Below are 17,500 nucleotides of genomic sequence, written 5' to 3' on the forward strand. Positions count from 1 at the left end.
AGCGCATGATTCACTTTGGACAACACGAGAGCATTTGTTACGGCTACCCTTCCTCTCAACAATAGACCCCTCGCTTTCCACAAATTCAATGTTTTTTTAATTTTACCCACCACCTCTTTCCATGTTACATCATCACATTCATTCTCATGTTAACCCATATTCACTCCCAACACTTTTCTTCTCTCACACACCGTTTTAAATCCCCACTTATTAACTAGATTGGATTCCTTACCTAGTAACATAATTTCTGACTTATTTTCATTTACTTTTGCCCCAGATGCTCTTTCATAAGTTTGTACATGTTTTAATATCAATTCTATATCCTCCTCTCCTTTTACCATTATATTCACGTCATCTGCATACTGTATTATTTTTACGTTTTCCTTACCTATACCTTTTATGTTTACGTCTTCCGATATCAGTGCTGCCAGCGGCTCTGCTACCAAGCTGTACAACAGCGCTGACATCGGACATCCTTGTCTCACTGACCTTGATATTTTAAAAGAATCAGTTAGTTCCCCGTTACATTTTATCTTGCTTTCCGCTCCTGTATACAACATATTTATCCATTCTCTCATTCTCTCCCCGAATCCAAACTTCTCTAACACCTTCCCCATGAACCCGTGATCTACTCTGTCAAAAGCTTTATTTAAATCAATCCCTAGCCATATTCCCCCCTCCCCTTCCATATCCCTGACCGTCTGTTTTATTGAAATGATTGAGTCTGCTATGTCTCTGTTTGGTATACTGTATGATTGTGTTTGTTCTATGATTGTTCCTATTACCTCCCTGATTCTATTGGCTATTGTTTTCGCTATGATTTTGTAGTCTGTGTTGAGTAGGCTGATTGGTCTGTAGTTGTCCAGATTTTTATTGTCCCCCTTGTTTTTGTAAAAAATAGTAACCACCCCTTCCCCTAAACTTTTTGGTATATGTTTCACTTTTTCCATATATTTACTCAATTTGTTCACCAAGGGCACCAGCTGCTCTTTGAAAGCTTGGTAGAATTCCGCAGTTAGGCCATCGCTCCCAGGACTTTTGTTTTTGTTTAACCCCTCTAAAGCACTTCTGATTTCTCCCTCTGTAAACTCACAATCACACCACATTTTATCGTCCTCGCTTAGTTTTTTCTTTAAGGCACCCAAAGCTCTGTTCACACTCACGCTATCACACTCCTGTCTCGAAAACAGGCTTTCATAATAGCCCTTTACTATTTCTAAAATTCCCTTCTTATCTGTCACACTTTTACCTGCTTCATTTAATAATTCGTTTATTTCTGTTCTTTTTTGTTTTTGTTTTTCCAGACCTAAAAAAAAGGCTGTACTCCTCTCCCCCTCATACATATATTGTATTTTACTCCTAATGGCTGCACCCCTACTCTTTTTAAGTTCAATCACTCCCAACTGTTCTTTTAAATGTATGTATTTTTCGACATCTACATTATCTACACTGTCAAGCGATGCTATTTCCTCACTTAGTTGTTTTCTCAAATTCTCTTCCTTTCTATTTTCTCTCCACTTTTTCTCTTTACTATAATTGATACACTTTTTTTTAATTCTGACTTTTACACTATCCCACCACACATTCATATCTTCACTCTCATTCCACTCATATCCCACATCATTCAACAATCTTTCCATACTTTTCACAAACATTCCATCATCCAGCAAGCTTGCATTAAAGCACCATATCCCTCCTTTACGTACATTCGTTTCTTTTCTAAACGTGATTTCTATTCCAGCGTGATCGCTCCACATATTAGTTTTATATTCAACTTCTTTAATCCACCTCACTACCTCGCATGTCACCAACGCATAATCTATTCTAGATTGTTTTAATCTATTCAGTACAATTTGTCTCCTGGAGAACACCCTCTCCCATGGATGTAGCAATCTCCAAATATCAATGCATTGTTTCGTTATCATTATATCTTTAAGTGTCCCCCTGCTCACATCCCCCTTAAACACATTATTTTTTGACACATCGGTGGGTGTCATCGCCACATTAAAGTCACCGATTATTATACAATTCCTTTCCCACCATTTGCTTATTGCAATGAAGAATGTTTTCCTTTCTTTTTCTCCATTCGGTGCATATATATTTATGATTCTTATATTTTTCGTTTCATACACACAGTCTATTACTATTATTCTTCCTTCTTTGTCTCCATAAACCAAATTTACCCCTGTTACCCGACCCGTTTTGACTAAAACCGCCACTCCTCTCGCCCTCGACGTGCCATTGGAGCAGAAAATATGGCCCACAAAGTCTTTTTTTATGTCTTCCACCAGGGAATCATCCCACCTGGTCTCCTGCAGGCACAAAACGTCATTCTGCAAGGAAAGAATCGCATGTCTTTTTTCTTTGTTCCTTAGTCCATTCACGTTTATCGAAAATAAATTAAAGGCCATTATCATAAAAATAAAAACAAAAAAAACGGATTTACAGGGGTTATTGTCAGTCATTATTTGTCCTTACATTTCAATTTTTTCACCAACTTTTTTCGTTGTCCAAGACTTAGTCTTTTTTGCGCACTCGCCAGTTCACTCACATCCATTTCGCTGTCCGTTTCATTGGGACTGGTGCTTTTACCCGTATTATTTAGCGTGATTTTTCTCCCTCCCGCCTGTCCAACACCACTCTCAGGCATCTCCCTCCCCTCTGTGCTCATGCTTACCCCCGGGTCTTCTGCCACGTCCCTTCCGTCTCCTTTTTTCCCTCTCTCGCTCGTTTTTCGCTGCTTCTGCTGTCCTCCCTCTCCAGCCAGCTCCGGCGTCTCCAGCTCGCACTCTGACGCCCGTTCTCCTCCGCTCTCTCCGCTCTGCTCCATTTCTCCGTCACTGTTCTCGTCTTCTCTGATCTCCTTTCTGCTTGCTCCGATCACCTCCTTCTCCTCCGCCTCCTCCTCGTACACCTCCTCCGCCTCGTCTTCATCCTCGTACACATCCTCCACCTCGTTCTTGCTTTCCTCTCCGTTCACACACTCACATTCATTTTCTCTTTTTTTACAGTTTGTGCATTTTGTGCTGTTCGCGCTGCACTCTCGCGCAAAGTGTCCCTGCACCCCACAGTTGTGGCACATAAATTCTGGACACTCTCTCAGGATGTGTCCCGGCTGGATGCACATCCTGCACACTTTTTGTTGTCTATCATGTATTACTCTAAAGTATTCGTTCCCCATCACAGTGTTAAACTTTGTGGAGTAAGGGAGTGACTGTACCTGGTCATTAAATCTGACCCGGACAAACCTCGTTCCGTCAGCTATCATTGTTCCAGGCCACATTCTGCGTTTTATTGGTGATGTCGGTTTCACTCCCCATCCCGTCAGCTTCCAAACTATTTCTTCATCTGTGATATACGCTGGCAGGTTTAAAAAAGACACCACCAGCTCATCATTATTTAGTTCTCTCGCCACGACTCTGGTCTCTCCGATTTTAAATCCATCCAGCAGCCTTTCCTTTCCTTTAATGTTGCTCACCGTCACCTCCAGTTTTTCAGGTCCCAGGGTTCTGCACGCCAGCAGGCCCCCACAGATCATTTTTATGTTGCTCATGACGTGATTTAGAGGAACTTTGTCTCCCACCATTTCAATGTTTAGTGTTAGTTTTCTCTCAAAAGACACTTTTGCTTCCTCTTTTTCTGCTCTCTCGCCACCTCTCCCATTCTCTGCATGCGGAGCAATCAGCCCGCCGCTCCTCTCTCTTCCTCTCTCTCCGTCATCCATTCCGTTCCCTGTTTCATTTGCCGTTTTCATCCGTCCTTTTTGTCCGTCGTTCTTCTCGTTGTCGTTTAATCCATTCCTTTGTTTCAGTGCCATGTTTGTTTGTTCACGTTGTTGTCCGTTCTCTTTTCCTTTTTCCATCTCTCCAGTCCGTGGTCCTGTCATCTTTGTGATCCGTCCGTGTGAGTTTGCTCGCGACATACGAGCAAACATTCACAAAAAAACAAAAATTCTTCACAAAATTGTGGAAAAAAAACAGGAAAAAAAGATGAAAAGAAAAACGATCCCCCTAACAGTCAGTGACTGCTGGGGGACATTCACTCACAATCTGAGGTATTTAAATAAATCCAAAACGCATCCAAAAAACAAACAAATTAGTCCAGCTGTCCTGCTCAGTACTGACACGTCAGCTCTCCTTCAGCACCACACAAACTCTGACAGCAAAAGGGGCGTGTTCAGGGTGGTATGGCCGTAAGCTGTTATTGTGTGCAGAAAGGGGCCTTTTAAAGATGTCATGCCCTTGATTCTGGCTGAATTTTTGGACATGTGAATATGTCTCTATATGATAAAAAAAAAACATATGATCAAAAAAATGAAAAAGCTTACAGCACCTGGTATTCCCAGGCGGTCTCCCATCCAAGTACTAACCAGGCCTGACCTTGCTTAGCTTCCGAGATCGGGCGTGTTCAGGGTGGTATGGCCGTAAGCCATTATTGTGTGCAGACAGGGGCCTTTTAAAGATGTCATGCCCTTGATTCTGGCTGAATTTTTGGACATGTGAATATGTCTCTATATGATAAAAAAAAACATATCATCAAAAAAATGAAAAAGCTTACAGCACCTGGTTTTCCCAGGCGGTCTCCCATCCAAGTACTAACCAGGCCCGACCCTGCTTAGCTTCCGAGATCTGACGAGATCGGGCGTGTTCAGGGTGGTATGGCCATAAGCCATTATTGTGTGCAGAAAGGGGCCTTTTAAAGATGTCATGCCCTTGATTCTGGCTGAATTTTTGGACATGTGAATATGTCTCTATATGAAAAAAACAAAACATATGATCAAAAAAATGAAAAAGCTTATAGCACCTGGTATTCCCAGGCGGTCTCCCATCCAAGTACTAACCAGGCCCGACCCTGCTTAGCTTCCGAGATCGGACGAGATCGGGCGTGTTCAGGGTGGTATGGCCATAAGTCATTATTGTGTGAAGAAAGGGGCCTTTTAAAGATGTCATGCCCTTGATTCTGGCTGAATTTTTGGACATGTGAATATGTCTCTATATGATAAAAAAAAAACATATGATCAAAAAAATGAAAAAGCTTACAGCACCTGGTATTCCCAGGCGGTCTCCCATCCAAGTACTAAACAGGCCCTACCCTGCTTAGCTTCCGAGATCGGACGAGATCAGGAGTGTTCAGGGTGGTATGGCCATAAGCCATTATTGTGTGCAGACAGGGGCCTTTTAAAGATGTCATGCCCTTGATTCTGGCTGAATTTTTGGACATGTGAATATGTCTCTATATGATAAAAAAAAACATATGATCAAAAAAATGAAAACGCTTACAGCACCTGGTATTCCCAGGCGGTCTCCCATCCAAGTACTAACCAGGCCTGACCTTGCTTAGCTTCCGAGATCGGGCGTGTTCAGGGTGGTATGGCCGTAAGCCATTATTGTGTGCAGACAGGGGCCTTTTAAAGATGTCATGCCCTTGATTCTGGCTGAATTTTTGGACATGTGAATATGTCTCTATATGATAAAAAAAAACATATCATCAAAAAAATGAAAAAGCTTACAGCACCTGGTATTCCCAGGCGGTCTCCCATCCAAGTACTAACCAGGCCCGACCCTGCTTAGCTTCCGAGATCGGACGAGATCGGGCGTGTTCAGGGTGGTATGGCCATAAGCCATTATTGTGTGCAGAAAGGGGCCTTTTAAAGATGTCATGCCCTTGATTCTGGCTGAATTTTTGGACATGTGAATATGTCTCTATATGAAAAAAAAAAAACATATGATCAAAAAAATGAAAAAGCTTATAGCACCTGGTATTCCCAGGCGGTCTCCCATCCAAGTACTAACCAGGCCCGACCCTGCTTAGCTTCCGAGATCGGACGAGATCGGGCGTGTTCAGGGTGGTATGGCCATAAGTCATTATTGTGTGAAGAAAGGGGCCTTTTAAAGATGTCATGCCCTTGATTCTGGCTGAATTTTTGGACATGTGAATATGTCTCTATATGAAAAAAAAAAAACATATGATCAAAAAAATGAAAAAGCTTACAGCACCTGGTATTCCCAGGCGGTCTCCCATCCAAGTACTAACCAGGCCTGACCTTGCTTAGCTTCCGAGATCGGGCGTGTTCAGGGTTGTATGGCCGTAAGCCATTATTGTGTGCAGACAGGGGCCTTTTAAAGATGTCATGCCCTTGATTCTGGCTGAATTTTTGGACATGTGAATATGTCTCTATATGATAAAAAAAACATATGATCAAAAAAAATGAAAAAGCTTACAGCACCTGGTATTCCCAGGCGGTCTCCCATCCAAGTACTAACCAGGCCCGACCCTGCTTAGCTTCTGAGATCGGGCGTGTTCAGGGTGGTTTGGCCGTAAGCCATTATTGTATGCAGAAAGGCGCCTTTTAAAGATGTCATGCCCTTGATTCTGGCTGAATTTTTGGACATGTGAATATGTCTCTATATGATAAAAAAAAAACATATGATCAAAAAAATGAAAAAACTTACAGCACCTGGTATTCCCAGGCGGTCTCCCATCCAAGTACTAACCAGGCCCTACCCGGCTTAGCTTCCGAGATCGGACGAGATCAGGCGTGTTCAGGGTGGTATGGCTGTAAGACATTATTGTGTGCAGAGAGGGGCCTTTTAAAGATGTCATGCCCTTGATTCTGGCTGAATTTTTGGACATGTGAATATGTCTCTATATGATAAAAAAAACATATGATCAAAAAAAATGAAAAAGCTTACAGCACCTGGTATTCCCAGGAGGTCTCCCATCCAAGTACTAACCAGGCCCGACCCTGCTTAGCTTCCGAGATCAGACGAGATCGGGCGTGTTCAGGGTGGTATGGCCGTAAGCCATTATTGTGTGCAGAAAGGGGCCTTTTAAAGATGTCATGCCCTTGATTCTGGCTGAATTTTTGGACATGTGAATATGTCTCTATATGATAAAAAAAAACATATGATCAAACAAAATGAAAAAGCTTACAGCACCTGGTATTCCCAGGCGGTCTCCCATCCAAGTACTAACCAGGCCCGACCCTGCTTAGCTTCTGAGATCAGACGAGATCGGGCGTGTTCAGGGTGGTATGGCCGTAAGCCATTATTGTGTGCAGAAAGGGGCCTTTTAAAGATGTCATGCCCTTGATTCTGGCTGAATTTTTGGACATGTGAATATGTCTCTATATGATAAAAAAAAATATATGATCAAAAAAATGAAAAAGCTTACAGCACCTGGTATTCCTAGGCGGTCTCCCATCCAAGTACTAACCAGGCCCGACCCTGCATAGCTTCCAAGATCGGACGAGATCGGGCGTGTTCAGGGTGGTATGGCTGTAAGCCATTATTGTGTGCAGAAAGGGGCCTTTTAAAGATGTCATGCCCTTGATTCTGGCTAAATTTTTGGACATGTGAATATGTCTCTATATGATAAAAAAAAAACATATGATCAAAAAAAATGAAAAAACTTACAGCACCTGGTATTCCCAGGCGGTCTCCCATCCAAGTACTAACCAGGCCCTACCCTGCTTAGCTTCCGAGATCGGATGAGATCAGGCGTGTTCAGGGTGGTATGGCCGTAAGCCATTATTGTGTGCAGAGAGGGGCCTTTTAAAGATGTCATGCCCTTGATTCTGGCTGAATTTTTGGACATGTGAATATGTCTCTCTATGATAAAAAAAAAACACATGATCAAAAAAATGAAACAGCTTACAGCACCTGGTATTCCCAGGCGGTCTCCCATCCAAGTACTAACCAGGCACGACCCTGCTTAGTTTCCGAGATCGGACGAGATCGGACGAGTTCAGGGTGGTATGACCGTAAGCCATTATTGTGTGCAGAAAGGGGCCTTTTAAAGATGTCATGCCCTTGATTCTGGCTGAATTTTTGGACATGTGAATATGTCTCTATATGATAAAAAAAAACATATGATTAAAAAAATGAAAAAACTTACAGCACCTGGTATTCCCAGGCTGTCTCCCATCCAAGTACTAACCAGGCCCTACCCTGCTTAGCTTCCGAGATCGGACGACATCAGGCGTGTTCAGGGTGGTATGGCCGCAAGCCATTATTGTATGCAGAAAGGGGCCTTTTAAAGATGTCATGCCCTTGATTCTGGCTGAATTTTAGGACATGTGAATATGTCTCTATATGATAAAAAAAAAACATATGATCAAAAAAATGAAAAAACTTACAGCACCTGGTATTCCCAGGCTGTCTCCCATCCAAGTACTAACCAGGCCCTACCCTGCTTTGCTTCCGAGATCGGACGAGATCAGGCGTGTTCAGGGTGGTATGGCCGTAAGCCATTATTGTGTGCAGAGAGGGGCCTTTTAAAGATGTCATGCCCTTGATTCTGGCTGAATTTTTGGACATGTGAATATGTCTCGATATGATAAAAAAAACATATGATCAAAAAAAATGAAAGAGCTTACAGCACCTGGTATTCCCAGGCGGTCTCCCATCCAAGTACTAACCAGGCCCGACCCTGCTTAGCTTCCGAGATCGGGCTTGTTCAGGGTGGTATGGCCGTAAGCCATTATTGTGTGCAGAAAGGGGCCTTTTAAAGATGTCATGCCCTTGATTCTGGCTGAATTTTTGGACATGTGAATATGTCTCTATATGATAAAAAAAACATATGATCAAAAAAAATGAAAGAGCTTACAGCACCTGGTATTCCCAGGCGGTCTCCCATCCAAGTACTAACCAGGCCCGACCCTGCTTAGCTTCCGAGATCGGACGAGATCGGGCTTGTTCAGGGTGGTATGGCCGTAAGCCATTATTGTGTGAAGAAAGGGGCCTTTTAAAGATGTCATGCCCTTGATTCTGGCTGAATTTTTGGACATGTGAATATGTCTCTATATGATAAAAAAAAACATATGATCAAACAAAATGAAAAAGCTTACAGCACCTGGTATTCCCAGGCGGTCTCCCATCCAAGTACTAAGCAGGCCCGACCCTGCTTAGCTTCTGAGATCGGATGAGATCGGGCGTGTTCAGGGTGGTATGGCCGTAAGCCATTATTGTGTGCAGAAAGGGGCCTTTTAAAGATGTCATGCCCTTGATTCTGGCTGAATTTTTGGACATGTGAATATGTCTCTATATGATAAAAAAAAACATATGATCAAAAAAATGAAAAAGCTTACAGCACCTGGTATTCCCAGGCGGTCTCCCATTCAAGTACTAACCAGGCCCGACCCTGCATAGCTTCCTAGATCGGACGAGATTGGGCGTGTTCAGGGTGGTATGGCCGTAAGCCATTATTGTGTGCAGAAAGGGGCCATTTAAAGATGTCATGCCCTTGATTCTGGCTAAATTTTTGGACATGTGAATATGTCTCTATATGATAAAAAAAAAACATATGATCAAAAAAATGAAAAAGCTTACAGCGTCTGGTATTCCCAGGCGGTCTCCCATCCAAGTACTAACCAGGCACGACCCTACTTAGTTTCCGAGATCGGACGAGATCGGGCGTGTTAAGGGTGGTATGGCCGTAAGCTGTTATTGCGTGCAGAAAGGGGCCTTTTAAAGATGTCATGCCCTTGATTCTGGCTGAATTTTTGGACATGTGAATATGTCTCTATATGATAAAAAAAAAACATATGATCAAAAAAATGAAAAAGCTTACAGCCCCTGGTATTCCCAGGCGGTCTCCCATCCAAGTACTAACCAGGCACTAGCCTGCTTAGCTTCCGAGATCGGACAAGATCAGGCGTGTTCAGGGTGGTATGGCCATAAGCCATTATTGTGTGCAGACAGGGGCCTTTTAAAGATGTCATGCCCTTGATTCTGGCTGAATTTTTGGACATGTGAATATGTCTCTATATGATAAAAAAAAACATATGATCAAAAAAATGAAAACGCTTACAGCACCTGGTATTCCCAGGTGGTCTCCCATCCAAGTACTAACCAGGCCCGACCCTGCTTTGCTTCCGAGATCGGACGAGATCGGGCGTGTTCAGGGTGGTATGGCCGTAAGCCATTATTGTGTGCAGACAGGGGCCTTTTAAAGATGTCATGCCCTTGATTCTGGCTGAATTTGTGGACATGTGAATATGTCTCTCTATGATAAAAAAAACATATGATCAAAAAAATAAAAAAAGCTTACAGCATCTGGTATTCCCAGGCGGTCTCCCATTCAAGTACTAACCAGGCCCGACCCTGCTTAGCTTCCGAGATGGGACGAGATCGGGCGTGTTAAGGGTGGTATGGCCGTAAGCCATTATTTTGTGCAGACAGGGGCCTTTTAAAGATGTTATGCCCTTGATTCTGGCTGAATTTTTGGACATGTGAATATGTCTCTATATGATAAAAAAAAAACATATGATCAAAAAAATGAAAAAGCTTACAGCACCTGGTATTCCCAGGCGGTCTCCCATCCAAGAACTAACCAGGCCCGACCCTGCTTAGCTTCCGAGATCGGACGAGATCAGGCGTGTTCAGGGTGGTATGGCCGTAACCTGTTATTGTGTGCAGACAGGGGCCTTTTAAAGATCTCATGCCCTTGATTCTGGCTGAATTTTTGGACATGTGAATATGTCTCTATATGATAAAAAAAGAACATATGATCAAAAAAAATGAAAAAGCTTACAGCACCTGGTATTCCCAGGCGGTCTCCCATCCAAGTACTAACCAGGCCAGACGCTGCTTAGCTTCCGAGATCGGACAAGTTCAGGGTGGTATGTCCTTAAGCCATTATTGTGTGCAGACAGGGGCCTTTTAAAGATGTCATGCCCTTGATTCTGGCAGAATTTTTGGACATGTGAATATGTCTCTATATGATAAAAAAAAACATATGATCAAAAAAATGAAAAAGCTTACAGCACCTGGTATTCCCAGGCGGTCTCCCATCTAAGTAATAACCAGGCCCGACCATGCTTAGCTTCCGAGATCGGACGAGTTCAGGGTGGTATGGCCGTAAGCCATTATTGTGTGCAGAAATGGGCCTTAAAGATGTCATTCCCTTGATTCTGGCTGAAATTTTGGACATGTGAATATGTCTCTATATGATCAAAAAAAAACATATGATCAAAAAAATGAAAAAGCTTACAACACCTGGTATTCCCAGGCGGTCTCCCATCCAAGTACTAACCAGGCCTGACCTTGCTTAGCTTCCGAGATCGGAAGAGATCGGGCGTGTTCAGGGTGGTATGGCTGTAAGCCATTATTGTGTGCAGACAGGGGCCTTTTAAAGATGTCATGCCCTTGATTCTGGCTGAATTTTTGGACATGTGAATATGTCTCTCTATGATAAAAAAAAAACATATGATCAAAAAAATGAAAAAGCTTATAGCACCTGGTATTCCCAGGCGGTCTCCCATCCAAGTACTAACCAGGCCCGACCCTGCTTAGCTTCCGAGATCGGACGAGATCGGGCGTGTTTTTTTTTTTTTTTTATCTTTTATTATCAAAATTACAAAAACATTTATAATTCTTTCACATCATTTACAACAAATGCTATTACAATACATACACCCTCTAAATTAAACCTCCCCTCTGACGCAAACGGCACCCTAAAAACAATAAAAACATAGCATCAGAAAAAAAAACTCAAACCACCCCTGATACCCCCAACTCATGACAACTCTTCTGAGTCCCTCCCCCAAAGCAAACACCCCTCTGAAAACAAACCACAAAAACATACAAAAACCCCACAGTATTCTCAAAAAACCACTGAGAAAAAAAAAACCACCAAATCAAATCACCCATTTTCCCCATGACCAAAAAAGAAGCCCTCGTACCAAAAAAACAAAAACAAAATAATTTAGACATCCCACATAATTCCCTCCTCATTTACTCTACACACATTCGCACCTTCCACAAACATTCTCACAAACTCACTCTCATTCGCTATGTACAACAATTTAAGATGTGCTTTCCATTCATTCACAAACATTCTCCACACATTCATTTTCTTACTTTCATACAGTGCATAATTCCTTCTGTTAAAAACCGCTTTTCTTGCAAAAGCCAAAATTATATTCATTACATTGTGATTTTTTTGTTTTGTTCCCACCCCCAACAACACCGACAATTCCCACCCCCTTTCATTCCAACACTCATTCTTACTGCATTTCCCCAACATTTCTCTTATTTTTCCCCAAAAATAAACCAATTCCCCACACGTAACAAACAAATGTATTAAATCCTCATCCGTACTTTCACATACACAACACTTTCTTTCATACCTCTCCTTATGGATCTGATGCAGGACGATGCAGGTGAAGATCCTCCTGTGCCTCAGTTTGAAATCTAGGTCAAATATTGCATGTGGTGTATGCGGAATGTTAATGTTCTTCCATATCATGTTGCTTGTTATGTCCGGGTATGTGTCTGTCCATTTTACTTCGGATGTGGGTTTCTGTATTCTATGTGTGATTGCGCACCTATACCAAATTTTTGTAGTGACATCTGTAATGTTGTGTTTCTTCTCCCCTAGGCACAGGGAGATCCCCCCCACATCGTCCTGCATCACTCCCTCCTTCTCTTTGATTAATTTTTCCCATTCGCTCGACAAAGACAATTTTACATTTGCAAACACTCTCTCAATCACATCCTTTCTGCACACACACCCTTTATTTTTTAAACCCCTCACCACCATTTGTAAATCAAAATCCCCCCCACAGTTCAGTAAATCCCTTATTCTAATATATCCCGCTTTCAACATAGCTTCACACTTAATTACCCTCTCCCCATTTTTAAAATACGGGCTCGAGAGGAAGGGCAGTCGTAGCACTGACCCTCTCGTTCCGCACTCTGGTACAGTCCAGGATGAAACCTGATACCACGCACTGAATACTTCCTGGAAAAACCGTGGCAAGTGTTTAAATGAATCTGGGTTATTGATCTGGTACAGGTTGTCCTCGTTGTAGAGTCCAAAACTGCACAGATATTTTTTGAAGTGGTTTTTCCAAACTACGTTCCGGTTCTGGTCCATAAATTTGCCTATCAATTTGACTCTTAGTGCTACTTTTTTTGTAAGTAAATCAATCAAAGCTAGCCCCCCCTGATCTTTAGCCCCTATTATTGTTTTGTGAGCTATACTCGCTGCTTTGTTTTTCCAAATAAAGTCCCTAATGGTCTTTGAAATCTCCTTAAAGGCCCAGTCCGGAAGCGTACAAGTACTCAGCGCATGATTCACTTTGGACAACACGAGAGCATTTGTTACGGCTACCCTTCCTCTCAACAATAGACCCCTCGCTTTCCACAAATTCAATGTTTTTTTAATTTTACCCACCACCTCTTTCCATGTTACATCATCACATTCATTCTCATTTTTCCCCATATTCACTCCCAACACTTTTCTTCTCTCACACACCGTTTTAAATCCCCACTTATTAACTAGATTGGATTCCTTACCTAGTAACATAATTTCTGACTTATTTTCATTTACTTTTGCCCCAGATGCTCTTTCATAAGTTTGTACATGTTTTAATATCAATTCTATATCCTCCTCTCCTTTTACCATTATATTCACGTCATCTGCATACTGTATTATTTTTACGTTTTCCTTACCTATACCTTTTATGTTTACGTCTTCCGATATCAGTGCTGCCAGCGGCTCTGCTACCAAGCTGTACAACAGCGCTGACATCGGACATCCTTGTCTCACTGACCTTGATATTTTAAAAGAATCAGTTAGTTCCCCGTTACATTTTATCTTGCTTTCCGCTCCTGTATACAACATATTTATCCATTCTCTCATTCTCTCCCCGAATCCAAACTTCTCTAACACCTTCCCCATGAACCCGTGATCTACTCTGTCAAAAGCTTTATTTAAATCAATCCCTAGCCATATTCCCCCCTCCCCTTCCATATCCCTGACCGTCTGTTTTATTGAAATGATTGAGTCTGCTATGTCTCTGTTTGGTATACTGTATGATTGTGTTTGTTCTATGATTGTTCCTATTACCTCCCTGATTCTATTGGCTATTGTTTTCGCTATGATTTTGTAGTCTGTGTTGAGTAGGCTGATTGGTCTGTAGTTGTCCAGATTTTTATTGTCCCCCTTGTTTTTGTAAAAAATAGTAACCACCCCTTCCCCTAAACTTTTTGGTATATGTTTCACTTTTTCCATATATTTACTCAATTTGTTCACCAAGGGCACCAGCTGCTCTTTGAAAGCTTGGTAGAATTCCGCAGTTAGGCCATCGCTCCCAGGACTTTTGTTTTTGTTTAACCCCTCTAAAGCACTTCTGATTTCTCCCTCTGTAAACTCACAATCACACCACATTTTATCGTCCTCGCTTAGTTTTTTCTTTAAGGCACCCAAAGCTCTGTTCACACTCACGCTATCACACTCCTGTCTCGAAAACAGGCTTTCATAATAGCCCTTTACTATTTCTAAAATTCCCTTTTTATCTGTCACACTTTTACCTGCTTCATTTAATAATTCGTTTATTTCTGTTCTTTTTTGTTTTTGTTTTTCCAGACCTAAAAAAAAGGCTGTACTCCTCTCCCCCTCATACATATATTGTATTTTACTCCTAATGGCTGCACCCCTACTCTTATTAAGTTCAATCACTCCCAACTGTTCTTTTAAATGTATGTATTTTTCGACATCTACATTATCTACACTGTCAAGCGATGCTATTTCCTCACTTAGTTGTTTTCTCAAATTCTCTTCCTTTCTATTTTCTCTCCACTTTTTCTCTTTACTATAATTGATACACTTTTTTTTAATTCTGACTTTTACACTATCCCACCACACATTCATATCTTCACTCTCATTCCACTCATATCCCACATCATTCAACAATCTTTCCATACTTTTCACAAACATTCCATCATCCAGCAAGCTTGCATTAAAGCACCATATCCCTCCTTTACGTACATTCGTTTCTTTTCTAAACGTGATTTCTATTCCAGCGTGATCGCTCCACATATTAGTTTTATATTCAACTTCTTTAATCCACCTCACTACCTCGCATGTCACCAAAGCATAATCTATTCTAGATTGTTTTAATCTATTCAGTACAATTTGTCTCCTGGAGAACACCCTCTCCCATGGATGTAGCAATCTCCAAATATCAATGCATTGTTTCGTTATCATTATATCTTTAAGTGTCCCCCTGCTCACATCCCCCTTAAACACATTATTTTTTGACACATCGGTGGGTGTCATCGCCACATTAAAGTCACCGATTATTATACAATTCCTTTCCCACCATTTGCTTATTGCAATGAAGAATGTTTTCCTTTCTTTTTCTCCATTCGGTGCATATATATTTATGATTCTTATATTTTTCGTTTCATACACACAGTCTATTACTATTATTCTTCCTTCTTTGTCTCCATAAACCAAATTTACCCCTGTTACCCGACCCGTTTTGACTAAAACCGCCACTCCTCTCGCCCTCGACGTGCCATTGGAGCAGAAAATATGGCCCACAAAGTCTTTTTTTATGTCTTCCACCAGGGAATCATCCCACCTGGTCTCCTGCAGGCACAAAACGTCATTCTGCAAGGAAAGAATCGCATGTCTTTTTTCTTTGTTCCTTAGTCCATTCACGTTTATCGAAAATAAATTAAAGGCCATTATCATAAAAATAAAAACAAAAAAAACGGATTTACAGGGGTTATTGTCAGTCATTATTTGTCCTTACATTTCAATTTTTTCACCAACTTTTTTCGTTGTCCAAGACTTAGTCTTTTTTGCGCACTCGCCAGTTCACTCACATCCATTTCGCTGTCCGTTTCATTGGGACTGGTGCTTTTACCCGTATTATTTAGCGTGATTTTTCTCCCTCCCGCCTGTCCAACACCACTCTCAGGCATCTCCCTCCCCTCTGTGCTCATGCTTACCCCCGGGTCTTCTGCCACGTCCCTTCCGTCTCCTTTTTTCCCTCTCTCGCTCGTTTTTCGCTGCTTCTGCTGTCCTCCCTCTCCAGCCAGCTCCGGCGTCTCCAGCTCGCACTCTGACGCCCGTTCTCCTCCGCTCTCTCCGCTCTGCTCCATTTCTCCGTCACTGTTCTCGTCTTCTCTGATCTCCTTCCTGCTTGCTCCGATCACCTCCTTCTCCTCCGCCTCCTCCTCGTACACCTCCTCCGCCTCGTCTTCATCCTCGTACACCTCCTCCACCTCGTTCTTGCTTTCCTCTCCGTTCTCACACTCACATTCATTTTCTCTTTTTTTACAGTTTGTGCATTTTGTGCTGTTCGCGCTGCACTCTCGCGCAAAGTGTCCCTGCACCCCACAGTTGTGGCACATAAATTCTGGACACTCTCTCAGGATGTGTCCCGGCTGGATGCACATCCTGCACACTTTTTGTTGTCTATCATGTATTACTCTAAAGTATTCGTTCCCCATCACAGTGTTAAACTTTGTGGAGTAAGGGAGTGACTGTACCTGGTCATTAAATCTGACCCGGACAAACCTCGTTCCGTCAGCTATCATTGTTCCAGGCCACATTCTGCGTTTTATTGGTGATGTCGGTTTCACTCCCCATCCCGTCAGCTTCCAAACTATTTCTTCATCTGTGATATACGCTGGCAGGTTTAAAAAAGACACCACCAGCTCATCATTATTTAGTTCTCTCGCCACGACTCTGGTCTCTCCGATTTTAAATCCATCCAGCAGCCTTTCCTTTCCTTTAATGTTGCTCACCGTCACCTCCAGTTTTTCAGGTCCCAGGGTTCTGCACGCCAGCAGGCCCCCACAGATCATTTTTATGTTGCTCATGACGTGATTTAGAGGAACTTTGTCTCCCACCATTTCAATGTTTAGTGTTAGTTTTCTCTCAAACGACACTTTTGCTTCCTCTTTTTCTGCTCTCTCGCCACCTCTCCCATTCTCTGCATGCGGAGCAATCAGCCCGCCGCTCCTCTCTCTTCCTCTCTCTCCGTCATCCATTCCGTTCCCTGTTTCATTTGCCGTTTTCATCCGTCCTTTTTGTCCGTCGTTCTTCTCGTTGTCGTTTAATCCATTCCTTTGTTTCAGTGCCATGTTTGTTTGTTCACGTTGTTGTCCGTTCTCTTTTCCTTTTTCCATCTCTCCAGTCCGTGGTCCTGTCATCTTTGTGATCCGTCCGTGTGAGTTTGCTCGCGACATACGAGCAAACATTCACAACAAACAAAAATTCTTCACAAAATTGTGGAAAAAAAAACAGGAAAAAAGGTGAAAAGAAAAACGATCCCCCTAACAGTCAGTGACTGCTGGGGGACATTCACTCAAAATCTGAGGTATTTAAATAAATCCAAAGCGCATCCAAAAAACAAACAAATTAGTCCAGCTGTCCTGCTCAGTACTGACACGTCAGCTCTCCTTCAGCACCACACAAACTCTGACAGCAAAAGGGGCGTGTTCAGGGTGGTATGGCCATAAGTCATTATTGCGTGCAGACAGGGGCCTTTTAAAGATGTCATGCCCTTGATTCTGGCTGAATTTTTGGACATGTGAATATGTCTCTATATGATAAAAAAAAAAACATATGATCAAAAAAATGAAAAAGCTTACAGCACCTGGTATTCCCAGGCGGTCTCCCATCCAAGTACTAACCAGGCCCAACCCTGCTTAGCTTCCAAGATCTGACGAGTTCAGGGTGGTATGGCCGTAAGCCA

General features: G+C 42.4%; 20 non-coding genes and 9 pseudogenes across 20 annotated transcripts; all 29 read right to left on the reverse strand.

Annotated features, from left to right (window-relative positions):
- Positions 1-4,320: 4,320 nt before the first annotated feature.
- Positions 4,321-4,429, reverse strand: LOC132969703 (5S ribosomal RNA; annotated as a pseudogene).
- Positions 4,430-4,550: 121 nt separating this feature from the next.
- Positions 4,551-4,669, reverse strand: LOC132969695 (5S ribosomal RNA). Its single transcript, XR_009671760.1, has one exon. It is a non-coding gene; the product is annotated as a 5S ribosomal RNA (ribosomal RNA).
- Positions 4,670-4,791: 122 nt separating this feature from the next.
- Positions 4,792-4,910, reverse strand: LOC132969973 (5S ribosomal RNA). Its single transcript, XR_009671840.1, has one exon. It is a non-coding gene; the product is annotated as a 5S ribosomal RNA (ribosomal RNA).
- A 122-nt stretch (positions 4,911-5,032) lies between these two features.
- Positions 5,033-5,151, reverse strand: LOC132970019 (5S ribosomal RNA). The gene has a single exon (XR_009671885.1). It is a non-coding gene; the product is annotated as a 5S ribosomal RNA (ribosomal RNA).
- A 121-nt stretch (positions 5,152-5,272) lies between these two features.
- On the reverse strand, positions 5,273-5,381 carry LOC132969721 (5S ribosomal RNA; annotated as a pseudogene).
- A 121-nt stretch (positions 5,382-5,502) lies between these two features.
- Positions 5,503-5,621, reverse strand: LOC132970288 (5S ribosomal RNA). The gene has a single exon (XR_009672143.1). It is a non-coding gene; the product is annotated as a 5S ribosomal RNA (ribosomal RNA).
- A 122-nt stretch (positions 5,622-5,743) lies between these two features.
- Positions 5,744-5,862, reverse strand: LOC132969974 (5S ribosomal RNA). The gene has a single exon (XR_009671841.1). It is a non-coding gene; the product is annotated as a 5S ribosomal RNA (ribosomal RNA).
- Positions 5,863-5,984: 122 nt separating this feature from the next.
- On the reverse strand, positions 5,985-6,093 carry LOC132969714 (5S ribosomal RNA; annotated as a pseudogene).
- Positions 6,094-6,214: 121 nt separating this feature from the next.
- LOC132969690 (5S ribosomal RNA) lies at positions 6,215-6,323 on the reverse strand (annotated as a pseudogene).
- Positions 6,324-6,445: 122 nt separating this feature from the next.
- Positions 6,446-6,564, reverse strand: LOC132970113 (5S ribosomal RNA). The gene has a single exon (XR_009671975.1). It is a non-coding gene; the product is annotated as a 5S ribosomal RNA (ribosomal RNA).
- A 121-nt stretch (positions 6,565-6,685) lies between these two features.
- Positions 6,686-6,804, reverse strand: LOC132969942 (5S ribosomal RNA). The gene has a single exon (XR_009671810.1). It is a non-coding gene; the product is annotated as a 5S ribosomal RNA (ribosomal RNA).
- A 122-nt stretch (positions 6,805-6,926) lies between these two features.
- On the reverse strand, positions 6,927-7,045 carry LOC132969996 (5S ribosomal RNA). The gene has a single exon (XR_009671863.1). It is a non-coding gene; the product is annotated as a 5S ribosomal RNA (ribosomal RNA).
- A 121-nt stretch (positions 7,046-7,166) lies between these two features.
- Positions 7,167-7,285, reverse strand: LOC132970172 (5S ribosomal RNA). The gene has a single exon (XR_009672033.1). It is a non-coding gene; the product is annotated as a 5S ribosomal RNA (ribosomal RNA).
- A 123-nt stretch (positions 7,286-7,408) lies between these two features.
- Positions 7,409-7,527, reverse strand: LOC132969809 (5S ribosomal RNA). The gene has a single exon (XR_009671771.1). It is a non-coding gene; the product is annotated as a 5S ribosomal RNA (ribosomal RNA).
- A 122-nt stretch (positions 7,528-7,649) lies between these two features.
- LOC132970268 (5S ribosomal RNA) lies at positions 7,650-7,768 on the reverse strand. Its single transcript, XR_009672125.1, has one exon. It is a non-coding gene; the product is annotated as a 5S ribosomal RNA (ribosomal RNA).
- Positions 7,769-7,889: 121 nt separating this feature from the next.
- Positions 7,890-8,008, reverse strand: LOC132970335 (5S ribosomal RNA). The gene has a single exon (XR_009672182.1). It is a non-coding gene; the product is annotated as a 5S ribosomal RNA (ribosomal RNA).
- Positions 8,009-8,130: 122 nt separating this feature from the next.
- On the reverse strand, positions 8,131-8,249 carry LOC132970215 (5S ribosomal RNA). Its single transcript, XR_009672074.1, has one exon. It is a non-coding gene; the product is annotated as a 5S ribosomal RNA (ribosomal RNA).
- Positions 8,250-8,370: 121 nt separating this feature from the next.
- Positions 8,371-8,479, reverse strand: LOC132970346 (5S ribosomal RNA; annotated as a pseudogene).
- Positions 8,480-8,600: 121 nt separating this feature from the next.
- Positions 8,601-8,719, reverse strand: LOC132969957 (5S ribosomal RNA). The gene has a single exon (XR_009671825.1). It is a non-coding gene; the product is annotated as a 5S ribosomal RNA (ribosomal RNA).
- Positions 8,720-8,841: 122 nt separating this feature from the next.
- On the reverse strand, positions 8,842-8,960 carry LOC132970057 (5S ribosomal RNA). Its single transcript, XR_009671922.1, has one exon. It is a non-coding gene; the product is annotated as a 5S ribosomal RNA (ribosomal RNA).
- A 121-nt stretch (positions 8,961-9,081) lies between these two features.
- On the reverse strand, positions 9,082-9,200 carry LOC132970224 (5S ribosomal RNA). Its single transcript, XR_009672083.1, has one exon. It is a non-coding gene; the product is annotated as a 5S ribosomal RNA (ribosomal RNA).
- Positions 9,201-9,322: 122 nt separating this feature from the next.
- On the reverse strand, positions 9,323-9,441 carry LOC132970379 (5S ribosomal RNA; annotated as a pseudogene).
- Positions 9,442-9,563: 122 nt separating this feature from the next.
- Positions 9,564-9,682, reverse strand: LOC132970342 (5S ribosomal RNA; annotated as a pseudogene).
- A 121-nt stretch (positions 9,683-9,803) lies between these two features.
- LOC132969936 (5S ribosomal RNA) lies at positions 9,804-9,922 on the reverse strand. Its single transcript, XR_009671804.1, has one exon. It is a non-coding gene; the product is annotated as a 5S ribosomal RNA (ribosomal RNA).
- A 121-nt stretch (positions 9,923-10,043) lies between these two features.
- On the reverse strand, positions 10,044-10,162 carry LOC132970293 (5S ribosomal RNA). The gene has a single exon (XR_009672148.1). It is a non-coding gene; the product is annotated as a 5S ribosomal RNA (ribosomal RNA).
- A 122-nt stretch (positions 10,163-10,284) lies between these two features.
- Positions 10,285-10,403, reverse strand: LOC132970157 (5S ribosomal RNA). Its single transcript, XR_009672018.1, has one exon. It is a non-coding gene; the product is annotated as a 5S ribosomal RNA (ribosomal RNA).
- A 353-nt stretch (positions 10,404-10,756) lies between these two features.
- On the reverse strand, positions 10,757-10,865 carry LOC132969789 (5S ribosomal RNA; annotated as a pseudogene).
- Positions 10,866-10,985: 120 nt separating this feature from the next.
- Positions 10,986-11,104, reverse strand: LOC132970196 (5S ribosomal RNA). Its single transcript, XR_009672057.1, has one exon. It is a non-coding gene; the product is annotated as a 5S ribosomal RNA (ribosomal RNA).
- Positions 11,105-17,389: 6,285 nt separating this feature from the next.
- Positions 17,390-17,498, reverse strand: LOC132969759 (5S ribosomal RNA; annotated as a pseudogene).
- Between the last annotated feature and the right edge of the window lie 2 nt (positions 17,499-17,500).

The sequence above is a fragment of the Labrus mixtus genome, unplaced genomic scaffold (genome assembly GCF_963584025.1).
Source record: "Labrus mixtus unplaced genomic scaffold, fLabMix1.1 SCAFFOLD_63, whole genome shotgun sequence".
NCBI classification, from domain to species: Eukaryota; Metazoa; Chordata; class Actinopteri; order Labriformes; family Labridae; genus Labrus; species Labrus mixtus.